The 25,824-nt window shown below is 39.4% G+C and overlaps 1 protein-coding gene and 1 pseudogene across 1 annotated transcript in view; both read left to right on the forward strand.

The window, feature by feature from the left end:
* Lrrc4c (leucine rich repeat containing 4C) overlaps window positions 1-25,824 on the forward strand; it is a 64,168-nt gene that overhangs the window by 20,283 nt on the left and 18,061 nt on the right. Inside the window, exon 2 of the mRNA XM_071617103.1 lies at window positions 21,815-21,866. The gene's annotated coding sequence lies outside the window, so the exon portion shown is untranslated. The remainder of the gene's footprint in view (window positions 1-21,814; window positions 21,867-25,824) is intronic.
* LOC114093526 (glutathione peroxidase 2-like) lies at window positions 8,628-9,418 on the forward strand (annotated as a pseudogene).

Below are 25,824 nucleotides of genomic sequence, written 5' to 3' on the forward strand. Positions count from 1 at the left end.
TGATATGATTTTTCCCAACCTTTCACCTTCAGCCTATGTATGTCTTTTCCTATCAAATGCGTCTCCTGTAGGCAGCATATTGTTGGGTCTTGTTTTGTGATCCATTCTACTAGCCTGTGTCTCTTAATTGGTGATTTTAAGCCATTAACATTTAGGGTTATTATTGAGATATGGGTTGTTCTTCCAGCCATATTTGTTTATTTCTGTTACTAAACATGGTTTGTTTTCCTCTTTGATTATTCCCCCCCCTTTACTGTCCTACCTCCCACTGTTGGTTTTCATTGTTATTTTCCATTTCCTCTTCCTGTAATGCTTTGGCGAGGATGTTTTGAAGAGATGGTTTTCTAGCTGCGAATTCTTTAAACTTTTGTTTATCGTGGAAGGTTTTAATTTCATCCTCCATCCTGAAGCTTAATTTCACTGGAAACACAATTCTTGGTTGGAACCCATTTTCTTTCAGTGTTTGAAATATGTTATTCCAGGATCTTCTAGCTTTCAGAGTCTGTGTTGAAAGATCAGCTGTTATCCTGATTGGCTTACCCCTAAATGTAATCTGCTTCCTTTCTCTTGTAGCTTTTAAAATTCTCTCCTTATTCTGTATGTTGGGCATCTTCATTATAATGTGTCTAGGTGTGGATCTCTTATGATTTTGCACATTCGGCGTCCTGTAGGCTTCTAGGATTTGGGGTTCTGTCTCATTCTTCAAGTCTGGGAAGTTTTCTTGTATTATTTCATTGAATAGACTTCTCATTCCTTTGGTTTGGAGCTCTGTACCTTCCTGTATCCCAATGACTCTTAAGTTTGGTCTCTTAATGTTATCCCATATTTCTTGTATGTTCTGCTCATGGTTTCTTAACAGTCTTGCTGAGCTGTCTATGTTCTTTTCCAGTTGAAATACTTTGTCTTCATTGTCTGATGTTCTATCTTCTAAGTGTTCTACTCTGCTGGTAGTATTCTCCATTGAGTTTTTAAGTTGGTTTATTGCTTCCTGCATTTCTAGGATTTCTGTTTGTTTGTTTTTTATAACCTCTATCTCCCTGTATAGTTGATCCTTTGCTTCCTGGATTTGTTTGCGTAATTCGTTGTCAAAGTGATCTTTCATTGTCTGATTTTGCTGTTTAATGTCTTCCTTGATACTCCAGATCATCTGAAGCATGTATATCCTGAATTCTTTATCTGACATTCCATCTGCTGCAGCTGTTACCTCTTCTAAAGTTGCGTTGACCTGCATTGCTTGTGGTCCTTTCTTTCCTTGTCTTTTCATACTGCTTGCGTATCTTTCCTGCAGGTGCGGGCGGCGGCTCTGCTCTCTCCTTATTCCAATTGGGGTGTCGTGGCTACCACGCCGGCAGGTCACTGGGCCTGTTCTGGGAGCTGGCGGCGGCTCTGTTCTGCCCCTACTCCAATTGGGGTGACGAGTGTACCACGCCGGCAGGCCACCGGGCCTGATCCGCCGGTCGGTTGCAGGTTTGCCTACCCTGCAGGCACGGGCGGCAGCTCTACTCTGCCCCTACTGCAAATGGGGTGACGTGTCTGTCGTACCGGCAGGCCACTGGGCCTGTCCCGCTGGTCAGTCGCAGATCTGCCCACCTTTCGGGCACGGGTGGAGGCTCTGCTCTGCCCCTACTCCAATTAGGGTGTCGTGGCTACCCCGCCTGCAGGACGCTGGGCCTGTTCCTGGCACGGGCGGCGACTCTGCTCTGCCACTACTCCAATTAGGGTGGTGTTTGTACCACGCCGGCAGGCTCCTGGGCCTGATCCGCCGGTCTGTTGTAGGTCTGCCTACCTTGGAGGCGCAGGCGGCGGATCTGCCCTGCCCCTCCTACCACGCCTGCGGACCCCTTGGCCTGATCTGCAGGTTGATCACTGGTCTGCTCACCCTGCGGGCACGGGTGGTGGTTCCGCTCCGCCCCCACTCCAATTGGGGTCACGTGACCACCACACCGGCAGGGCCTGATCCGGGCGTGGGAGAAGGATCTGCTCTGCCCCTACTCCAGTTGGGGTGACGTGTGTACTACACTGGCAGGCCACTGGGCCTGACCCGCCAGGCTGACACAGGTCTGTTTACCTTGCAAGCGCGAACCGCGGCTCTGCCCTGCCCCTCCTACCACGCCCATGTACCACTGGGTCGCGGGTCTGCCCACCTTGCGGTTGCGGGTGGCGGCTCCGCTCCGCCCCCTCTCCAATTGGGGTCACGCGGTCACCACGCTGGCGAGCCGCTGGGCCTGCTCCGGGCGTTGGCGGCGGCCTGGCTCCTTCCCTCTGGCTCGACGACAAATTGAGGAGACTCGGGTGACTGTGCCTCACCCCCCCTACCAGGAGACCAAGTGCTTATGTCACCACTGGTATTGATGAAGTTCCCTCCTCCGCCGCTTTCTGCAGACGTCAGATCTCTGCCATGTTGGTATCCTATGCGAATGGCAGCATTTCATTCCACTTGCCGGGCAACCAAAGCACCGGGTGAGTCCTGACTGGCCCTCAGCAGGACCCGGTCCGAGAAGCAGTTTCCGCGGGCTCCTAGCCCCGGGCCAGGGAAGTTCCGGGAGCCGGAACTCGGCCACTCCGTGCTCGGTGTAAGCTCCTATAAATGTAAGCTCCAAGAAGCAGTCCCCGCGGGCTCAGTTCCAGGAGCCGGAACTCGGCCGCCCCGCGCTCGGTATTCACTCTGATAAGATCAGGTTCTAAGAAGCACCCAGGCGCTGAGCCCTAGCAATCTGTCTGCAAGCCGCAGGCGAATTGCAGCCTGAAATTACCTGTTCTATGGCTGAATGAGCTGCGGTCAGTCAAAAACAGGGGTGGTGACGTCAGTTTACCAACATGGTGGCTGCTGGCCTCCTCTGTGGTCTGACCGGTGTGGAGAACCGAGATGGACCGCTTCCTTCCCCCGTCTCGAACCCAGAATTCAGCCCTGAGTATGGTGCTTGCGCGGCTGGCAGAAACTGCAGCGCTGTAACCCTGCGTCTCTATCCCAGCGCACGCTGCAGATTCTAGCCGCGGGGCGATTTGCTGAATAAGCAGTGTTACCCTCCGTGCGACAAACCTCTCGCGTTTGAGTCCCCGTAGCTGATCCTCGTGGGATGGAAATCCTTCCTCCAGGTTCCGGAGCACCCCACTATTGCTGGAAATTCCTAACAAGATATCCTTTAGCTGTCCTGACTTGTCATACTCCCACACAGTGAAGCAGCACACGGGGGCAATGCACTCCCCTCGCCGCCATCTTCAGGAACCCAATGTCCAATATTCTAACAGGAGAAGTACACATATAAAAAGTGTGCAACTCCATGAGATTATATAAATTGATCACACAGGTAACCAGGACTCAGAATGAGAAATCTGATGACACCTCTCACATCACATGAACCCTCCACAGGGCTTTCTTGTCAAGAATAACACAATCCTGGGTTCTAAGAGTGTAGATTCAGATTTCTTAGGTTTCCTTATTTATGTACTTTATATAACTCATATGTACCTGGCTTCTTTTGTTCACATTACATTTGTGAGATTCTCCTGTATTTTTGTAAGCAACAGATTGCTTCTGTATAATACTCTATTAAATATGTATACCACAGATTATTTGTTTATTTGTTGTTGATAGACATTAGGGTAGTTCAAGTTTTGGCCTAGTGCTGCCATAATAGTCTAATGCATGCCTTTCGTTAATATTTGAACACTTTGGAATTGGTTATAGATACCTACGAAAGGAATTGCTGGGTCACAGGGCATGAGTATATCCAGTTTTATTACAGAGAGCCAAACAGTTTTCTAAACTATCCTGCCAGTGGGCTAGTTAAAGTTCTTAGGATGTGATTCTTATTTTATTATGAGAAACCCAAAGTTCAGGACTGAAGCAGGTTACCAAAGTCATTGAACTAATATATCACAGAGTTAAAACTAAAACTAGACTCCAGAGTCCAAAATTGATGCTTTTTATTGTTTGTTTGTTTTTTTTTTTTCTCTCTGTTCCTTGTTACACTTGCAAAGGCCTTTGAAGGGCTTCATTGGTTTTTTTTCTCCATCTTCTCCAAGTTTCTCACACAGGCAGACACACCAACACAGACATTTACACACATAAACAAACACACATAGAGACACACACACACACATGCTGTCACTGACGAGATACATACTTACACTTTCACAACACATATTCACAGATACAAACACACAAAAAGGTATTAACACAGTCAGATGCACATAGACATACATAGACCCAGATACACATAGGTACAACACACAGATGTGTATACACATGCACACATATACACATAGCTATGGACAGAGAAACTTGCAGACACACCTGGAGACACATAAACACATGCACAAACACGTGTCAAGATGAGCACAAAGAACTATAATCAGACTATAACCAAGCTACTTGGTTAATGTCATATTTTTTAACTTTCAACAAGAGAATGACCTCCTTGATGGTACATTTGTGTGACTCATGATTTCTTACTAAATACTTGTCTGTATACTTAATATGAAAATTATTTCACTTTTATAACTTTTAAATATCTGAAGAAAAATACTTATGCTCCACTTTGACAAAATGTCCTGGACATGCTTGTGTCCACTTAATTCAGGAAAAAAACAACGTGTTTCATGGGTCTTCCTCCCACTGAAGATTCTTTTTCATTAAGGTTCTGCTCCATTATTGAGAAAATATGCTTTTGCAAAAAATTGAAATGCAGACCCTATGATTTCAGGGAAAAAAAAATCTTTTAAGTTTTATTTTTCTATGCTGGATAACAAATTATCATAAATCTATCAGACACAGCTTAGCTAGGTCTTCTCAGGTTTCACAGGGTGTGATCTAAGTGACCACCAAGTTTTAGGTGGAGCTTAGGCCCTTTTGTAAGTTTAATTTTTTTTTTTTTTGGAATAATTCAGTTTCTGGTAGTTTAAGACTCATCCGAGCTTTCTTGCTGGCTCTCTGTTTGGCCACCTACTCATTTCCCGCAGGTCACTCCCAGCTCCTGTCATATTACCTCCTGGCAGCCATGTGAAAACTTTTCAAAGCCAATAGGAAAGTCAATCTCTTCCTTTCTCTCTTTTATTGGTTCTATTTAGTTAAACATAACAATAGTAATCATTTGACTAATTATCAAAGCATGGGATATTCTTTGTTCTAATTCAGTCCCCAGCCCTCTGCATCCCTTCCTCTTCTCCCTCCCCCTTTCTCTTCCCTCTACTCTGCTTGCTTTGGTATGACAAGTCAGATCTTGTATAAAATCATGACATCACAGCTATGACCTCTTATCACCTTTGGCACATGGTGTAGATTTCTCAAGTGAGGAATTATTCCACCACTTTTGTTATTTTCACTGGTTAGAAGCAAGTTCTAGCTCCTACTGATACTCAAAGTGTGAGATCAAGGATTCTATGAGAGTGTGTTGGGGTCATCTTAGAATTCTCTTTACCAAAATTGGCTTTGGAATTTTCTTCTTTGTGGTATTTATATTGAGGTATTATAATTGCTGTTATGTATTTTACTAAATTGCTACTCATAGGATAAATGACTCTAGAAGCGGCATAAAGTACAACTCACAGATAACATATCAAACTTAAAAATACACACATACTCACTTATTAGCGTATTATTTTTGTTTCACATCTTGGCATTGGACTGGAGTCAACCATGGTTCACCCTATTCACTTGATACCTTGACACCAAATGTCTTTATAGTGTGGATATTTTACAACCTAGAGATTCCTTCCTAAGAGATTTTATATCACCTTACTCTCACCTCCAATAGAAATAAGAAAAGACTCCAAAGATCAAAGGTGGTGGTGACGTCTTTTGAAAAGCAGCACACATTTTTCAAAACCCTCTGAAAGATAGCCGATCCTTTCTAAGATCAAACCTTCAAGATAATATGAAATGTAGTTCTTTCTGGACTGTTATAAAATTTGGTTGGAAATTCATCTGAAACTATTAATGGGTATAAATGTCCTTCCTTATCCATGCTATGGTGGGCAGAGCATGGATAGGATGCACTGTGCTTTCTGGGAAATGTGCCAAGCTGTGGCTTAAGGGGGCCACTAGGAGGACTTTTCTTGCTTGGCTCCTTGACAAATGGCATGCCTGCTTAACCGAGACTAGGTGCAATATGGTTGGTGCCCTTTAACAAAATCATAACTAAAGACAAAAGACAAAAGGGATAGGTAGTGGACGTGCTTAGTGGGATAATGGAGCTTGTAGATGAGGTGAGATGGCAAATTAGCACATTTCATCCAGAAAAGCTGAGCGGTAGTTAAGAGTTAATACCAAGTCATGAAAATGATTGCAGCAAAAACTATCCAAATCTTTCTTCCTGAAACTAGGTTCTTAGAAGTTCAATATAAAGTGCTTTACTTTTGGATATGGATAGCTTGAGCAAGAAACCTTGCTTTGTTACCTACCAACTATTCTGATTTTGACTGAGTTACTTAACCTTATAAGTCACTGCTTCCTTATCATTGAAGAGGATTAAATGGCACACTTAAAGAGTTTACTACAGTATTTGGCCCTGATAAAGACAATACTGGGACATAAGCAGATGAACCTCAAGCTACAAAGATGACAAACTTGTGGATTTCTTCAAGTATCTCAGTCTTAATGGGGTGAGGGGAGCCCCACACAAGCAAAAGAGGAATGACAGAGCATTCTGCCAAGTTCTGGAAGCATGACAAGGAATTTCAGCCTTTGGGAGAGGTCAGAAATAATCAAATAGGTGCTTGTTTGCTCTCTATCTCTCTCGTACCCTGTGTCCGTGGAAGGAATTTCTTTATTTGATCTGTGTCTTTTTAATTCTGCATCAAATATTATTAAAATCCATTTTTGCTTTAACCTTTCTACCCATGAAAAAATGTCCACATGGAAGCAAAGGTGGTGAGGGTTTGCTACTGTGATGCTCATGAGCTAATGAAGGTCAAGCTGACTAAGTCCCTGAGAGGAGACAGCAAAGCTGGGACCGGAAATGATGTCTGGCATAATGTAATGGTCAGTTTTTCTTTCTTTCTTTCTTTCTTTTTCCTGGAATCAATTTTTCAAGACAATGAAAAGATGATGATAATGAGTAAGAAGTTAAATCATTGGACTATGAATGCAATCCACTGCCTGCCTTCATTCATTCATGAATATTTATAGTACTGAGTTCTTGGCCAAACCAGAAATTTTCACAGTCTCAGGGGACAAATGTTAGGGGAAAAAAATACTACCTTGTTTTTGCTTCTGCTTTTCATTTCTGTTACTCACCGTCAAGAATAGTTTCGAGGATTTCAATGTGATAGGAGGATAGGGAGATTGATTCTATCTTTTCTGTACATCTGAGCAGAGCATTGCTATAGGTACGTATGAGATGGCACAAAAGACCTTTTTTCAGGTTTATCTATAAAGCTTAAGCAATTAATAATTATTTTATATTAATTACTAATGCTTCTAAGTAGCATTTTCTTAGCCTGCGAGCTTTTAAAGGCCTCCCAAGACATACAATTCCTGTTAGAAACATTAAGTTGGAATAGGCAGGTGAACTGGGTTTTGTTTTGACATTTTATCTTGTCAGATAAGTTGACTACACTGTCTTACATGGAACTGGCACTTTAAATATGCCTATAAAAACAGTGAAGAAAGGGAAGATTATGGACACACAGGAAAAATCAACAACAAAACGTAAAGGCCAAAATAGCTGTGTGGTCCCTGTGAATGGTAAAATCATGGCATAATTTTTTTTTCATTTAATATTTTATAAAAGACATGAGAACTCAGAAAGACCTATTGAGGATAACTGGTAGTACTCTACTAAAATGAGAGAAATTCCTTTAAAGGCCTATGTTCCACCAATAATATTTTACTATTTCTGTTGTCCTAACCTCATGTCTTATTGTGTATTCCCTCTGCTGCTGTGGTTTGAATGCATGGTTTCTGCACTTTCAAACTAAGATTCAATATAGTCAAGGAAAGGGACAGGGCCACAGGAGGATGGGGCGAGGGGCAGAGAGAACGGAAGAGAAAGGACAAACACTGGGGAATGATATTGGCCAGATTATATTGTTGCATTTTTTGCATGTACAAATATATAACCACAAATCCCACCATTATGTAAATCTTTAATGCTCAAATAAAAATATGGGGAAATTAGCAAAAAAAAATTTATATCTTGGAACCCAAGATCAATGTGATAGTACTGTTTGTCTTTTATGAGATGATTAATTCATGAAAGCAGGGTCTTATGAATGGATTTGAAAAATTATGGGCTGGTGGGAACCCTCTAGGTCATTTTTCTACCCTTCCACTTTTGCCATGTGAGTGTGCAGCAATAAGGTGCCATCTTGCAAAGAGAGACTGGGCCTTCACTGGATACCACATCTGCTCGTACCTTGATCTTGGACTTTTCCTAGCTTTCATAACCATGAGAAATAAATGCCTATAATTCAAAAATTACTTAGTCTCCGGTACTTTTTACATAGGCACTCAAAAGGACTAAGACCTCTCTCTTCTCAAATTTACACTCACACATACAAAACCATTATTTTTTTTTTATTCCCTAGCATCTGTAAATTGTTCAATCTGCATTACATTCTAGACTCCCTTGAGAGACCCTTAAGTGGGTTCATACCACTCTGAAGGATTCACTGTGAACTTCGCCATGGCCTACATTGCCAAGTCTTTCTATGACCTTAGTACCATCAGCCTGGATGGCGAGAAGGTAGATTTTAACACCTTCTAAGGCATGGCAGTGCTCATTGAAAATGTGGCCTTGCTCTCAGGCACTACCACCCAGGACTTCACCCAACTCAGTGAGAGCTGCAGTGCCACCTTCCCAGGCACCTGGTGGTTCTTGGCTTCCCTTGCAACCAATTTGGACATCAGGAGAACTGTCAAAATGAGGAGATTGGGAACAGTCCTAAGTATGTCCAGCTCAGGAGTGGACACCAGCCCACGTTTACTCCTGTCCAAAGTGTGAGGTAGATAGGAAGAATGAGCATCCTGTCTTTGCCTACCTGAAGGACACACTCCCCTACCCTTTTGATGACCTGTTTTCCCTCATGACCAATCCCGAGACCATCATGTGGAGTCCAGTGCTCTGCTCAGATGTGTCCTGGAACTTCTAGAAGTTCCTCACAGGGTTGGAGGGAAGCTCTTCCAAGGCTACAGCGTACGTTTCCTACCATCAACATCAAGCGCCTCCTCAGAGTTATCGTGTTACATGAGCTGCTGAGCACATGGATCTCCTGCTCCGTTCATTCCCAAGTATTCTTCCACAGGATGCAGTGTGCCCTCAGGAGCCCTTGCTGGACAGAAGCTTTCCCTCCACACCACCCCTTCATTGAAGAACCCTGCCTCTCCTGTCTGCTTCTTTCCTTCCTCTCTGAGCCCTCTGAAGACCATCTTGGAGCTCTAAGACTGGGCAGCAGGCTGTGGGCCCTCACAGAATAATGGTACTTTCATAAACCCTTATGGGTGGTGGCTGAAAAGTGTGAAGGGCCCAGAGCCAGCCTGCCAGATGAGGCCAATAAAGGTCAGATGTAGAGATGGCAAAAAAAAAAAAGCAGAATTATATTCTCTCTTAGAATATAATTTATTGATGCTAATTTATTCACTCTCATTTTCTAACTTCCAAATGTGCCTTTCTTTTCATGAACTCTCCAGAAAATAGATACCTTAAAAATATTAAAATACAGGGGAATATTCATTGCCAGTTTAAAAAGCAACTTGGATGTATCAATTTGAGAGTCTGATTATCAAGTTAATGTTTTATTTAACTGTTACTATGCTCACTATAAATCATTAACAAAATATAAAGCATAGTCAGAGAGAAATAAGGCTAGTATTTGAGGAGGAGATTCTTACCTGAAATTTCAAAGCATGGAACCCATGATTTTGGAAGTCAGTAAAATTATTTTGATTATTATATTGAATTAATATAATGTGTTGTAAATAATCGTAGGACAATTTAATTCTCGTCTCCTACTTGAAGTTAATATCTTTTGTTCTTAGATTAAAAAAAAATCTTTCTGAAAATAGGTAATATGAGACCATATAGTAATCAAAGTGTTCAGAATATGTAATATTCAAAATGTTCAACTTATTTTAATATTAAAATTTCAGCCTTTCCCAACTGAGGCTGAATGCTGGTGGAGAGCCTGAAGTTATAGACTGGGACATGGACATGGCTGGATTCTCAAACAGACAGTACTCTATATCTCCCCCAGTTCCATGGGCCTACTGCTGTCTCTGACTCTTCTTTGATGGATCATAGTTAGGGAAAGTAGGAGAGAGTTGAGCAGAATAGCTTTTACTTGACTGTCAATCTGTTGGATTGACACCACTATCTTTCAGTCTAGTGGACATTGGACATTAACTCTTTTTTAAAATTTGTTGTTTTTAGATATATATAACAATAGGGTGTATTTTGACCAATTTTATAAACATGAGGTGCAACCCATTACAATGTTGATACCATTCTTGTGGGTTGTACAGGATATGGAGTTGTGCTGGTAGTGTATTCACATAAGACCATAGGGAAGTTATGTCCAATTCATTCTACTACCTCTTCTAGTTGCATCCCCCTCCCTTCCTTTTATTCCCTTTTGTCCTATCCAGTGAATTTCTATACTTCCTCTCCCTATTCTTTCTTGTTACAGGTTAGCATTCACATATCAGAGAGAACATTAAACTTTTGGTTTGGGGGAATGGGCTTATTTCACTTAGTATGATATTCTCCAGTTTACATCCATTTACTACCAAATGCCATGATTTCATTTTTCTTTAAGGCTGAGTAATATTCCATTGTGTATATATGCCACATTTTCTTTATCCATTCATCTGATGTTGAATGACACCTAGGTTGGTTCCATAGCTTGGCTGTTGTAAATTAAGCTGCTATAAACATTGATATGGTTGAGTCACTGCAGTATGCTGATTTTTTAAGGCCTTTGGGTATAAACTGAGGAGAGGGATAACTGGGTCAAATGGTGGTTCCATTCCAAGTTTTCTAAGGAATCTCCATACTGCTTTCCAGATTGGTGGCACCAATTTACAATCCCACCAGCAATGTACAAGTGAACTTTTCCCTCTACATCCTTGACAACATTTACTGTTAACTTGTGTTCTTGATAATTGCCATTCTGACTGGAGTGACATAGAATCTCAGTGTAATTTCAGTTTGCATTTGTTCAGTTGCTAGAGACGTTGAACATTTTTTCATATATTGTTTTGACCATGTGTATTTCTTCTGTGAAGTTTCTGTTCAGTAGTTTTGCTCATTTATTGATTGGGTTATTTGTTTGTTTGTTTGTTTTGGTGTTATGGTTTTTGAGTCCTTTGTATGTCCTGGAGATTAATGCTTTATCTGAGGTGCAAGTGGTAAAGATTTTCTCCCATTCTGTAGGCGATCTGTTCAGGTTCTTGATTATTTCCTTTGCTGTGAAGAAACTTTTTAGTTTGATGCCATCCCATTTACTGATTCTTGATTTGACATTAACTCTTGTGGTGGCTTTTATGAGTCCTTTGCTGACTCACCCATGCCTTCTCACTATTCCCTAACTTTGCCTTAATGAGAGTGGTAGTCTTCTCTCCCACACAATTACTCCTTCCTCAGCCCCTTATGCATCTGGAAATACATCTAGAATTTCATATTCCCTCTGTAAGCTGTGTACTCCTACTGTCAGCTCTCCTGTACAAGGATCCAAAATATCTCCCAGGATTTCTCATTAATTCCTTCTCTCAAGTAAGATCAAGATTTGCTCTGGAGATTTTTCAGATGAGATTTAGACACCATCCTCCTGGGTCTACTCTAGTCTCCCATCTCAACACTACCTTTGCTCACTATAAATCATTTACAAAATATAAAGCATAGCCAGGTATATATATATATATATATATATATATATATATATATATATATATATATATATATAGCAGGATTGATATAAGGGACAGGATTTTCTTACCTCTGGGGGTGGAGGCAGTAAGTCATAATCCCCAGAGGGTTCTCACAAAAATCCTCATCCAATAATCTTTCTGAAGTCTCTCTTTTTAAAAATATCTTTATTTTATTTATTTTTATGTGGTGCTGAGGATCATACCCAGGGCCTCACCCATGCTAGTCAAGCACTGTACCACTGAGCCACAACCCTGGCCCCTGAAATCTCTCTTTTAAGCCTAGGATCAGCCTAGGACATCATCCATCACTTGCCTTAAGAGTTGGACTCATAACTCTGTCCAAAACAATTCTCAGGATCCTCCTCTAATCCATTTGTGTCTGTCACATGTAAAAATCATGGGCAACCACTTATGATCAGTCCAATTGCCAATTTACAACATTTTAGAATGCATAATTCACGGCGTCTTTATTCCTTAACCAAAATTTCCATTTCAAAATTCTGATATTCATATAATATCATGTGAGGTATAGTTTAGGTGGTGATTTTTATAAACACATATCAAGCATTCTTCCTTTTTTCCTTCAATAAACGTTTGAGTAATAAAGCTATATAACCTCATAATGTCTGAAATGTGCATTTCTATGAAAGTAGGGATCCGATACTGAAAAGAGGACACACAGACAAATAGTGTTATTTCAGAGAAAAGAGATTGGTGACTATGTGCAAGTGAATAGGGTGTCTTTTAAGGGAAGTTTGTGAGGATCTGTGGGAAAAGGGGCATTTATAGAAGTCATTCAGAACAACTGAGTGATCTAATCTATATTGTGGTATAAAACACACAAGAAAATATATGTAATCACATCTGGAAAATTACATGAAATGTGCCGTGGAAGTTTCTTGTACGTTTATCGTTCTTCTTCCCTTGAGAGATGGGAAGAAATTTCTCGATCTGGTCCAATGAGGTTTCCTCATCTTCATCTTCGGTGGGTTCCACTCAGCTGGACTGCACTAGCATATGTGTGACCTTGTATCAGGGCTCTTATTACATTTGTAGACTATTCTTAGTCTCTGCTAATGAGATCGCTTGGAGTTCGCTTGAGTATCACATCTTAATCACTTGATTTCTGCAGACGTTTCCTTTCTCCAAATAAACTCTTCAAAATGCCTGCTGCTCTGTGCTCATTAACCTGGGGATGGCTTCCCTAACTCCAATTTGAAAATTCTCTCCAACATCTGATACTTCTGTTCTGAATGGGATTCTCCAAGCAGTAATAAGAGGAGGAGGATGTGAGACATTTTCCAGTGTGGAAAAAATGTCACTAAATTTCCAAATGCAAGGGGATTTTTCCCCTTTATGTAGAAGTACAGATTTCACTCTCTTAATGTGTAGCCTAATTATGATCCATCCCCAACCCCACCATCTGCTCAATTCCCGCTTCTTTGTTTCATGTTCAAAAAAGATGTAAGTGACTTAAATATTTTAAATATTTGCTAATAAATAAATGAGCCAGTGAATGAGGAGATGAATATTTATCAGCTAGGATATCTTATTTTTTGTTTTGTTTTGGTTTTCTTATGATATTTTTTTCTACTGTTAGTTCACAATTGATTTGATATGGTGATGAAGATAGCAGTTCTCATTTAAACAAACCCAACATAAGATTAGAAATGAATGGCAGCTTAAAATTCTACAAAACTTTTCCATCTGCTGTTGGTCATTTGATAGATGACCTATATTTCTAAAAGGTGCCACTTTGATAGATTGCAGTGACCATTTTCTGAATGCACAAATGTTGTAATCCAGGCCCAGAGAGTATCAGCCCTTCTTTCCACCTTTGCTAAATCTCACATGCCAAGAAAGGTATTTTCTTTATAAGTATGCTTTAAGCTCTAATAGTGCTATTTTTAAATACTGTAGGGTTTTGAATAATAAATCCTAATTTTTTTTTTATTCACATGGAACAAAAAAGTACGTAATTCCAAAATTGATAAACTAAAAATACAGGCACAAATAACTGAAACTTTTGATGTTGAAATTATCCTGAAAAATTTTGAGCATATTTAAAAATGAGCTTAATAGTCATTTGCTAGAAGAACTTCGCAGATTCTCAGGAATGTCTTATATGACCAACTCAAAAGGGGAGAGCCTAATGTCAGAGAATGATGACAAAGATCTCATGTTTCCCTGTTGCCCCTCAAAATCCCAGAGTATTTTACAGGCTGCCAATGTGTTCTGTTATGATGGCTCATTATTAAATTGTGGCCTTCATCAAGGGACCTCACTTCATGAAGTGTGATGCACTGCCATGTCCTATCTTTAGCTTCAGTGAACTTCAGTAAATTCTTGCCCCTGAGGTGCTGATGGATATAAAATTGGAATTTGAACCATTGTTAGCTCTGTTGCCGGAAAGATTTTAGTCACTTTCAACAATGGAATATGCTGAAATCCCCAACATTTCAGTGTCTACTACGTGGGTTCTGGTTTGGATACTTCAGAGAATTGTATTGCAGTAGGAAAGAACTGGAACAGCTTTGGATAGAAAGGAGGAAAAGGCAAAAGATAAATAAAGGAAAGGAAGGAAAGGGTAAGGAAAGGAAGGATAGGAAAAGAAAGAGAATGAAAGGGATGGGAAGGAGATATGTCACCAGGTAGGGCAAACTTGGGGAAAAGTTAGAGAAGGTACAATTCACCATAAGGATTAGGAAGAGAAACAAACTAGCAGAGAGGGTAATATTTTCAAAAGGCTATGAAAAGCTGGGGGAGTGGAGGTGATCCCGTGACTTAAATACTCTGGCAGGCATATGGAGCTTGGTGGTGGGAAGCTCAAGAGCAGATAATATTGAGACAGCTGCATTGGTAGATGGCAGATGGCAATTTTTTGGTTTCTTTCACCACCAACACCACCACCACCCCCATTTATAATCCCTAAGTAAACCTTTTTGACTCTACTTCCAAAACTAATTCTAAATTTTTGCTTCTTTCTATTCCAAATGTCAAGACATTTCTCATCTGTGCTGTTAACCAACTGTTGCTCCCCTCATCAGTTCTTACATCTGACAAGAATGAGTTTTTAGAAGTCTAAACCAGACCTTATTATTTTCCAGTGAAAAGTTCTTCATGATATTCTTATGGCATATAGAATGGAGAAATTGATTTTTCCTGGCCAACAAGGTGTATCTCTAAAGAGGGTTGAATAGTTGCCCTATGAAAGTCCACATTCTAACCCCTGGAACCTGGAATATGGCTTTCTTTGGGAAAAGTGACTTTTCATACAAAATTAAGTTGGATATCTGGAGAGGTGATCATTTGGATTATCTATGTTGGCCCTAAATAGATTATTAAGTATCCCCTTGTAAGAGACACACAAGGGAGATAGGAGAAGAGAAGAGGGCCATTTGAAGTTGGATGCCAGTATTTGAGTCAAGCCATGGAACACCGTAAGGCTTCAGATTTGGAAAAGTCTAAGGGAGAATTCTTTCCTAGATCCTTTAATGGGAGTACAGCCCTGCCAGTATCTGAACTTCAGTCCTATGGCTTTCAACCTTGTAAAAAAATTCTTTCTTTTTTTTTGGTATACCATGTTATGTAATTTGTTATGGCAGCCACAGGAACTAATACCTCTTCTAGCTATATTTACCTTTTTGCTTGAGTACTTCATTTCTAACAGACTATCTTTTTTTCTTTCTTTTTTTTTTTTTTTGATACTGGGAGTTGAACTTGTGCACTCAACCACAATCCCTAGGCTATTTTATATTTTATTTAGAGACAGGGTTTCACTGAGTTGTACCTTCTCTAACAGCTTAGTGCCTTGCTTTTGCTGAGGCTGGCTTTGAACTTGCTATCCTCCTGCCTCAGCCTCCCAAGCCATTGGGATTACAGGTATGTGCCACTGTCCCCAGAAGGCTCCCCTATTTTTAACCTTTTTTATTATTTAAGTTCAACATACTGTTTCAAATTGGAGTCTTTAAATGATTCTGTCTTCCCAGATCATTTATTTTTTCTCCTTTTGGTACAAGGGATTAAACCCAGGGGCACTTAACCACTGAGCCACATCCCCAATCCTTTTACATTTTATTTAGAAATAGGGTCTTGCTTAGTTGCTTAGGACCTCACTAAGTTACTGAGGCTGGCTTTGAACTTGTGATTCTCCTACCTCAGACTCTATGTTTCTGGAATTATGCCTGGTTTCCAGATCATTTTTTAAAAAACATTTTATTTTTATGTGGTGCTAAGGATGGAACCCAGTGCCTCAGGCATGCCAGGCGAGCGTGCTACCACTTGAGCCACATCTCCAGCACCCCCAGATCATTTTTCTTCCAGATAATTTTATTTCTGAGTTCCTTATTATCATTCTTCAAGTTATATGCACCTTTTACTGAAGGATCTATTCAGACCCATCAAATTAAAGTTTTCTCTTAGTGATTCCCTTTCTCTTCACTCTTTTTTTCATCTCAATACTTACATCTATTTGGTCTTTCCTTGTTTACTATTTTTCCTCCCAAAATTAGGCTTCATGCAGTAGGAGAATCTGTAGTCATTAGAACAATCTCTGATATTTAGTAACCATTAATTTAATGTTGAATGAGATGCATATGAGGAACTCTGGAGATAGTATAAAATGTTAAAGATCTAGAAATTTGAGGGAAAACCCAGGTCTTTAGTTGTGGAGGAAACACAAAAAAACCCTGTGGTTTCAGTTTTATTATTGTAAGAAGACCTAGATCATGGAAAAGAAATGAATCCCATAATAGATCTATAATAAATACGAAAGTATGGTCTTGGAACCAAATTGGTCCCATTTTCCAAAGTAATGTAGATGTAAAATATTAGCTTTTGGAGCATATGATCAGAACTAAAGCTGAATCAATGATGGAATGAGATGAGAGTGAGAGTCAGGTTAGATAAAATGGCCAGGCTTTGTTCTGCCAGCAGGACAAAGCCAGAGGTCAGTGTTAACTGAAGAGAGGGACTACAGAAGATGGTGGGAAAGTCACAGACAACGTGAAAGACTATATAACTCTCAACTGCTTTGGCAAAGAGGAGCCTTGACTTTTGGATAGGATCTAGACAAAACCATTTTCTGTTTACTTCCATTTAGGAGAATAGATCCTTCCTAAAAAGACCAGCTGTTGCTTAGGTTCAAGTTGGAATGCAATGATATCATTTAACCCTGTGAGCTCTCAATAGTGCAATCTATGTCCAAATGGTAGGCAGGCACAGAGCTATGAGGAATATGCAGGGTCATCATCCTGGACGATGGCTTTATTTAAATTTTGTATTTTGCCCACCTTATCAGAAATCTAAGGAGCTTTATGGCAATGTACTCTTCCAACTCAAAAAAGAGGAAATGTATACCATCTGAGGCTAATGAATATCATCAGAGAATAAATAAGTCAGGAAGACTATATACGTAATGGGACTGGGAGTTCTTATAAACTATTTTGTTGGAAGTAACATCTTGGTGAATTTTCCATAGGTTGGGGAGCATTCTAGTGCTGCATCCTTGGGGACCTTTTGTGACTCTCTTATTGCATCAGCGTAATGATAACAGCCAGAGACACATGGCAGTCGCATTCTGAGGTTCCCAGAGTCAGGGTCTGTTGAATCACCTCTCACAGGGTACAGTTTGACTCCTAGAAATGGGTTTAGCGTTTTTATTCCCTCCAACTTTCCCCTGGCTTCCCTGTTGTTGTTGTTGGGTGTTTTGAAAATGAAAAACAATGTGGTTGGAGGAAAGGTCTACAGTGTGTTTGTGTCCATGAGAATAAACATGGAATCACTAGATATAATGCATGGTGACTCATGCTTTGTGTCATTTATCTTCACTTGTGAGGAGAGGTGGGATAAGTCACTCATGACTGTGCCAGTCCTGATCCATCCTTTATCACTATACTCATGAAGACAAATGCCACATTCAAAGGTTCTCAGCTATCATGTCCTTTCAGACCAGAGATTCTGATCAGAGAGAGCAGAAGGTTGACCTGGTGCTGTTACTTAAAAATCAAGAACACTTTGAACATACCATCTTTTACCCCACAAACCTTGACCTTCAATCTCAAATTAACACATGACTAGCAGCTATAGAGACGAGACCACTGGATAGCACTTATAATTTCATCTATGTCTATAGATGCTCACTTTATTTTAAATTTAAAATATCTAGTTCCTAATAAATGCCAAGCATAAAGATCTTCAGTGGCAATGTACTGATTAATAGGAGAGTGTTCCAGTCATCACAGTGATAAGTGGTATAATGAAGACAATTCTGTGGGAAAAGTAATAAGTGGTTAATTTTTTCTGTGAGCAAGTCAGATGTGATATGAAAGGAGAAAGTCCGAATAGAACTGTTGAACAATGATATTATTTGAGCTGATATATTAGAGAAAACAGTATGGACACCTTAGCTTTCTACAATAAATAGATGGTGGTACTATTGGATTTTTAAAACAATGGAAGAGCAAATGAGATGCTTTCTCTTTTCTGAGCTTCTGGACCTTGCTACAGGTAATTAAAAGATAATTTTTTTTTTAATAATTTAGAAACTGAATGCATTTATTCTGGTTTTGCTTTCAATTATCTTTCTATGAATTGAAACACTTTAGAAATTAAACTATCCATTGAAATCAAAGTATTTCCTTTTCTCTTGGTTGCTATATAAAAGTTCACATAAGCAGAAGTAATCTGGAATGTTTCTGCAAGTTTGAGAAAGTTGATTGACAAACTAGGCATTTCTAAAGATATTTCTGTCTTTGAAAATTTAGTTTGAACCATAACAAACATATGTGTGTGTGTATTTATTTTTTACTTCAAAAATGTAATTTTATAAGTTTCTCTCTAATCAGCAATGTGGTTTGAATGATTTGTGTATTTCAAATTCAGGGTGTTTTTCAGTTTTGCCCCCTTCTCTGTAAACATATTTCATCAAATAAGCTATTTAATTTACTATTCAAGAAACATTTGTTGAACACATACTACATTGCAGTCTCTGGGAACATCAAACAGAATATATTGCATATCCTGATGGGACATATTGCCTAATGAGGAAGAAACACACATGAGCAGGCAAGAGCAGTAGATGAATGCTCAATAATTATTCTTTCTCTTCTTCCCATGGAAGAACCATGGGTTGTGTTAAGGAACACAAAGGTGTAAACTCCTACAAATTTAGAGAATCTTGGAAGGATTCATGGCATAAGTACCTCCTTCCCTCTTTTAACATGTTCATGTTGAAAGATGATGTAAAGGACAATAAAGGGTTGCAGAATGAAGAGCGACAGGGGTGGTTTTATCTTATGTACAATAGCTACATAAGGACTCTCCGAGAAGGTGTAATTTAGGAGAGTCTTAGATGAAGTGAAGAAGGAAAGTACACAGGTTATTTGGATGAAAGATAGCACTATTGTCATGAAGCCTATACATAGCTATAGGCCCATCTGGGTGAAGAATATTCCAGGCAGAAACATCCATCTAGTGTAAGGTGCCTGAGGAAGGTTGGTGTGTTGGAGAAACATCAAGGGGCAGTATGACCAAAATGGAGTAAAAGCAATATGTTCAGAGAATGATATCAGAGGAGTGGTTGGAGGAAGAACAAAAATATGCATGGTCTCATAGGCCACTAAAAGTTCTATGGATTACTTTTAGTGATATGAGTAGCCTTGGAACATTGAGCAGAAGAAAAATATAATCTGACTCGTTTTGAAAGGATCCCACCACAGTTTGGAGAAAAGATTGAAGAGAAGCAAGGATAGAAGCAAGGAGAAAGATGCTGGACCAGGCTATGATATAGTCCAATTATCCAAAGAAAAAATTCAGGAAGTAGTAATGGAGCTATATAGATATGACCAGAATTTTTATATTTGGAATTTCCATTGTGCATCTGTTAAGTATAAAGTTGATAAGGTGTAGAGATGATAGGATGTAAAGGTGAGACAAATGAGATTGGAAAAAAGTTACAAGGGTGATTTTGACCTGTGTTCTTAGGAGAATGGTCCCCCAAATAGTGTTTAGCACATGATAGGAGATTAAAATGTGTCTGTTGAAGTGCTCAGGAATGAATTGGCCAAACTATATTATTATATTGTGTGCACGTATGAATATATGACAACGAATCTCATCATTATGTACAGCTATAATGCACCAATAAAATATGTGAGAATCATTCTCTTGTACAAGTGAATAAATGGAATTGTAGAAAATGTCTTTGTCAGCAAGCATGTAATTGAGTTGGAATTGAGAGTTTTTGTTTGTTTGTTTTTTTGTGGAGAGGTTAATTTTCAATTCTTCCAAGTACAGGTCTTCCATAAACAGTTATGTACCTGTCTACAAGCCTGCTGGACTTTGAGTCTGTCAGTACTCAATTTATAGATGGTCATCATAGACCTCCCTAGAGAATAAGTATAGATGAAGAAGAGGTAGAACCAGCAATAGAGGTTGAGCAGAGCAGACACTCTATAAACGTATTTCATCAAATAAGCTATTTCATTTAGAGTAGTTCCCAGGAACCAAGTGGAAGGCGCTTTTCAGAAAGTTCAGAATGCTACTGTGTCAGATGCTCCTAAGTTTTGCCTAAAATGAGAATTGAGAATTAGTTGTTTGATTTAGCCATGAACATAATTCTTTCACTGTCACCTCTATGCATACTGTTACCTATGGCCTTCCCGGATAGTCTTTTGAATCCCAGGCTCATCAAATTGTAACTCATATTTCACATGTGGCACTGAAAGGTAGTTAAATTTTTTTGAGACTATGAGATATGAAGAACATTTTTATAGGTTTGAGTTAGATTTTAAGCTATTGACAGAAAATCAATAGATACTCTCTAAAATATATTTTAATTATAGTTTTACTTGATTAATAATATTCACCCATAATGCATTGAAGTTTGAAAAGCACTTCATCATATTTTATATCCCAGTAGAACCACCTACGTTGCTAAAATACCAAACTTTGACGCTTGTACCCTTAGACTGTCCCTGTTTCCAGTACCTTCTTCCTGCAACCAACTACAGATCCACACTTACCCTTCCTCATTCTTTAAAGATTTTTAACACCTACTTCTTGTTTTCTCCAGTCCTACTCCTGCTGGAATTCTTGGTGATTTCAGTATCCACTTCCATCTTTGGTGATTTCAGTATCCACTTCCATCTCTTGATCCTGATTACAGATTGTGTGGGATCGTTCCATCTGCTGTTGCTCAGGATTTCCCCTATGTAACGTCTGCAACAACAGTATTTTTAAGCTCGGGGATATAAAATTCTGTAACCGTGGGAAGTAAAGAATATTTCTTCTTTTATTTCATTAAGCTTTGCAAAATCCAGATTCTGTCTTCTTGTGTCCCTTTGCTCAAAAGTTCTAGGTGGCCCTCAATCTTAGATTCTAATTTTTTATCCTGCTAGTGATCCCAGAGTGGGGGGAGGGGAGGAAAAAAGGAAAGATTATATATTAAATATCTCTCTTCCTTTTGTATGTGGGGAAAAAAAATCCCAAATGGAGTTTCCAGCAGATGCCTATGTCAAACTCAGAACAGCTCATCTGACTTTAATAATTGAGTATTCTGTTTAATTATTTCCTATTCCTGTTTATAAAACAGTGTTTGATTTGATCTTACGAGGTAGTTCTGATTAGGACACGGGATCAGAAATAAAACGTACTTTCATAAGGTCATGAATCTAATAAGTAAGAACCAAGTGTAGACTCCAGATCTTTTGACTTCAAATGCATTTTTTTTTTTATTGGCATTAAAAAAAATGCATTGTTCAAAATGGCCAGTGGTTAAAATAGCTGTCTTGGCTTCCTTCCCAGAACAGTGTTAAAATACAGTGGTGATTCAATAAATATTGTCACCAGTGGTGTCTGTGGTGGTGGTGGTGGTGGTGGTGGTGGTGGTGGCAGATCAAGAAGTGTGCTGAATTATTCTAATGGACACTTTTTTTTTTTTTTTTTTAGATTGGCAAAGACATTGCCTATTTGCAGCACAGAGACCCCAATGGAGAGCTAGGTGGGTGATGATTAATGCTAAATCGTTCCCACAATATGCTGAACACTACAACAGCAGCTAATGTGAAGTGGCTCATTATACACTGTCAAATCCGATAACAACAACGACTGGCTTTGCAAGCATGAGCAATTTGTGGGAAGTCCAGCCACTGCAAACCACTACTGCACTTCAAAAGATAAGCTGTAATGTAGCAAGAAAAACATATCCACTGAGTCATATTTGCAAATTTCTTGTGTGTCTCTCTTTGCCAATTTAGAAATTGCTTTCATGTTCCCAGCTTGACTCCAGAAATGACTCTTCTTGGGATTTACTTCTCTTGTGCCTCTTCCTTCAGTCATTTCTATGGGCCAAAGATTCTATAAGGCTACTGGAGCACATGGACACAACTGGAAATGTCATTATTTTATGGGACTATTCCTGAAGCTCCCTTCTTTGCCTACCCTCTACCAACCAGCAGATGCCATACACATATACCCATTTACCTTGGGCTGTAGCACAGCATCCTTGGTGGTAATATTACCTACAGGAAAATAAGATCAGTAGGCGGCAGGCAAGAATGACTCTTTGCCTGATGATTTATGACTATGTGTCTTTTTGTATCCATTAAATGGTAATCTCTTTGAAGGTTCTGCGTTTCCATATTTACATTTACCTATTTAGTGCCTATGAGCCATAGTTGGCCCTCCCTATTAATGCGTTTCCTTCCTGAAAGTCCACCCTTAGGGGTGGAACTGGATTAATTTTCTTGCCTTTCCTGTCCCTAGCACAGTGCCTGACACATAGTAGGTGGAAAACGACATGTCTGTTCAGTGAACTAATGAAGATATGAATGACTATCAATCCGATGGTTCTCCAGGCTAAATTAAAGGCTAAGTGAATGATTTCCCGACCATCAGAGACAGAAAAGTGATGGCTTCAAATCGTTTTTCTTCAGGCCAAAAGGAATAATGCCCTAAAAAAGTGGCTGTTTATTTTGGAAGGCAAGAACTAATCTGAAGCTATTTTCTTTATTTTTATATTCAAATGCCTATAAAACAGAAAAGCACCGGAGACCTATTCATTGCTCACAAATGATCTATGGGGTAATAATGTGCTTGCTTTTCCAGCTGTGCTGCACTTTGGTGCTATCTTGGGTTTAATTGAAAATATGCTGTGACCTTGGTTTTGTTCACTGGGCATAGGGGGTTATAATTGGCATGAAAACTCTAAAGAACTCCCTTTTAAACGAATGTCATTTTGCTAATTTGGGGTTCGCCTGAGGGAAGTAATTTGTGAAGTCCTGTAAAAACAAGATGCATTTTAATCGCATGTCATTCGCAAGAAGTTAATGCTTTAAAAAAAAATCAGCCTTTTAGTTTTCAATACCTATTTGTTGAATCCTAAATGCTATCAGTATGATAATAGTATTGTCCCTAACAGTCTCATGTTTCATCATAATTAAATAAACAGCTTGTGAATTGCAGTCCAAAAAATGTCTGTGTTCCCCTCTTAACTTAAGGGGTTTCCATAGAAACCGTAGGCAGCAAGTTTAACTGACATTTATTGGACTTGAGTCTATATGCAGCATTGATATCTCTCTGTTTTTCTCTCTGTCACTTTGTATATGTGTCTTCTTTTCTTCCTTTAACCTTCCCAAACCTCATCCCCCTCAGCAAATCCTCTGCCTCCTCCTCTATTTCCTCCTCCTCCTTTTTCTCTTATTAGCATTGAGGAAGTAATTTGGACTCAGTTAGATTTAACAAATGCAATAATACTAAAATGGGGCCTGATACTTAAGTGTAATTGTGTTATTAGCTGGAAATGTTTTTCCTCAAAAATAAAAGAATTGGGAGTGAAGTATACCAAGGTAGCACATGTTGGTAAGAAGGAACCTTTCACTGCCAGTTAAAAGTTTGCCATCTACATATTAGGGCCACCTTCGTCCCCAGGTATGGCTTTTCCTTGATTTATTCAGCACAGAATGATATTCCTCCTCAGCCCTAGTGTTCAGACTTGAGCATAACATCCCCATTCTGGTCATGTTCCAGGAGTATGAAGAAACCGATTTAGGAAAGACAAAATATACTATGTAGATAGTACCTACTGTGTACCAGGTTTTTTTGCTGGGTAAATTCACTTAGATTGCCTTAATCCTTCACACTTCACAGCCAGGTATTATATACAGGAAAATCAATCTGAAGCTGCTGGTCTACCCCAGGCTGGCTCTGAATCTTGGAGAAGATCTTAAATGTTCTTCCTTGGTTTCTCCAAGGCAAAGTGAATGTGAGTACTTCTAAGCAATAGGTTTTGTTAAGATTGAAGATGGTACTGCAGCTAGTACATCATAGTAGTAGTATTTCTCTTGGTGCCTTTAGAAATGAGTTGCTGAAAGAATAAGTCATTGATCCGAAGCATACAGAGCTAGTAGAAAGCAATCTATATAGCACCATGGTTAAAGCTGGGGAAAGGAGGCAGCAGGGAGGGTTAGACAGACCCAGGCTCATTTACTATCTGAGTGATTTGAGATAAGTGACAAACTCAGCATCTGGTTTCTCATCTGTATACCAGAATAATGGCTTTTACTCCAAGAGTTTATGAGGAATAAATAAACTTGTATATGCAAGTCACTCAGAGTCTCTACCACATAGAAAGCACACTGTTTTTTTTTTCCCCCCTCTGTGTCTCCCGCTCCCCCACATTTCTGATTTTCTATTACTATGGATTCAATGTAAAATAAAATCAGTCTTCCAACTCTATCTAATACCTATAGTTGAAAATTATCTGAAAATTCATAAACCCTCTCAAGTTTTCCTGAGAGCAAAATATCAAAAAGAATCCAGGAGTAAGTCAGAGATGTTGTTGGATATCTAGTGAATCAGAAAAGAAAGGATGGAGTTTAGCTAGGACAAGACTCTGAGAGGCCATAATTGCTGGTAAGAGTGATTTTTCCACATATATGCACACTCTTCACTGGTGCATGTGTGCACACGCGCACACACAATATGGCTCCACTTTTTTCTGTCCAGGGGTCTATTCTTTCCTTATTAGGGCATTTATTCTCTATTTTTTTTTTTTGAAAAAATATTTTAATCCACTTTATCTGCTTTGTGTTAGTTTAGTTAAAGCTAAATAATATAATGCATAGAGTCACCCTAACCAACCATACACACATAGCAGTATGTCATAACATGTAGTAAGCATGTGAGTAAGCATGAACACCACAGGAAGCCATTCTTTTGCCCAGGATTCCTCACATATGTTATGTGACACATGGCGTCACTTCCACACAAGCAAAGCTTACTTCCTTTATTATTTCTTAGATGATGGTTAATTATAAGTAGATATCCCAATATTTTTCTTCCATTCCCTAACAGATCATCTTTCTTGGCAACCTTGAGGTTGAAAGGAGTAGATCAGAAAAAGATGTTCTTGTGCTGAAGGAAAAGTTCAAATTTGTTTCATCGAGTGACTGTTAGTAAACATTTCAGGCTATGTAAGTCCTATTATCCATGAGAATTACTCTGAACTTCAGTGTGAAAGCACCCCATAGACAATACATACACAAGCTCTCATAGGATCATCTAATAAAACTTTGTTTACAAAAAGAAATGTTGAGCTAGATTTTGCCTGTAGACCAGAGTTTCCCAAACACTGATCCCAGAGTTTTGTTTACATCCCCATCCCACGTCTAGTTTCTGTTGGCATGGTACTTACAGTTTGAAAAGCAGGAATGGAAAGTGTAGGAGTGACAGCCTTACCATAATTTACCCTTGTTTTGTAGAGTTTACTTTTTTCCCAAGTGTTTTCAACATTAACCTTTATCTCTCTCCTATGCCTTTGGCATACAAAGGACACATATTCTGTCTTCACTTGACAGAATGGTGTAGTACATTTAAGTGACTTACATTATTGTCACCCTGCAACTGTAATTAATATCCCTATTGGAATCAGGCTGTCAGTCTTGTGCTTTTACAGTTGA

This window comes from Marmota flaviventris, chromosome 9, assembly GCF_047511675.1.
Source record: "Marmota flaviventris isolate mMarFla1 chromosome 9, mMarFla1.hap1, whole genome shotgun sequence".
In the NCBI taxonomy this organism is placed as follows: domain Eukaryota; kingdom Metazoa; phylum Chordata; class Mammalia; order Rodentia; family Sciuridae; genus Marmota; species Marmota flaviventris.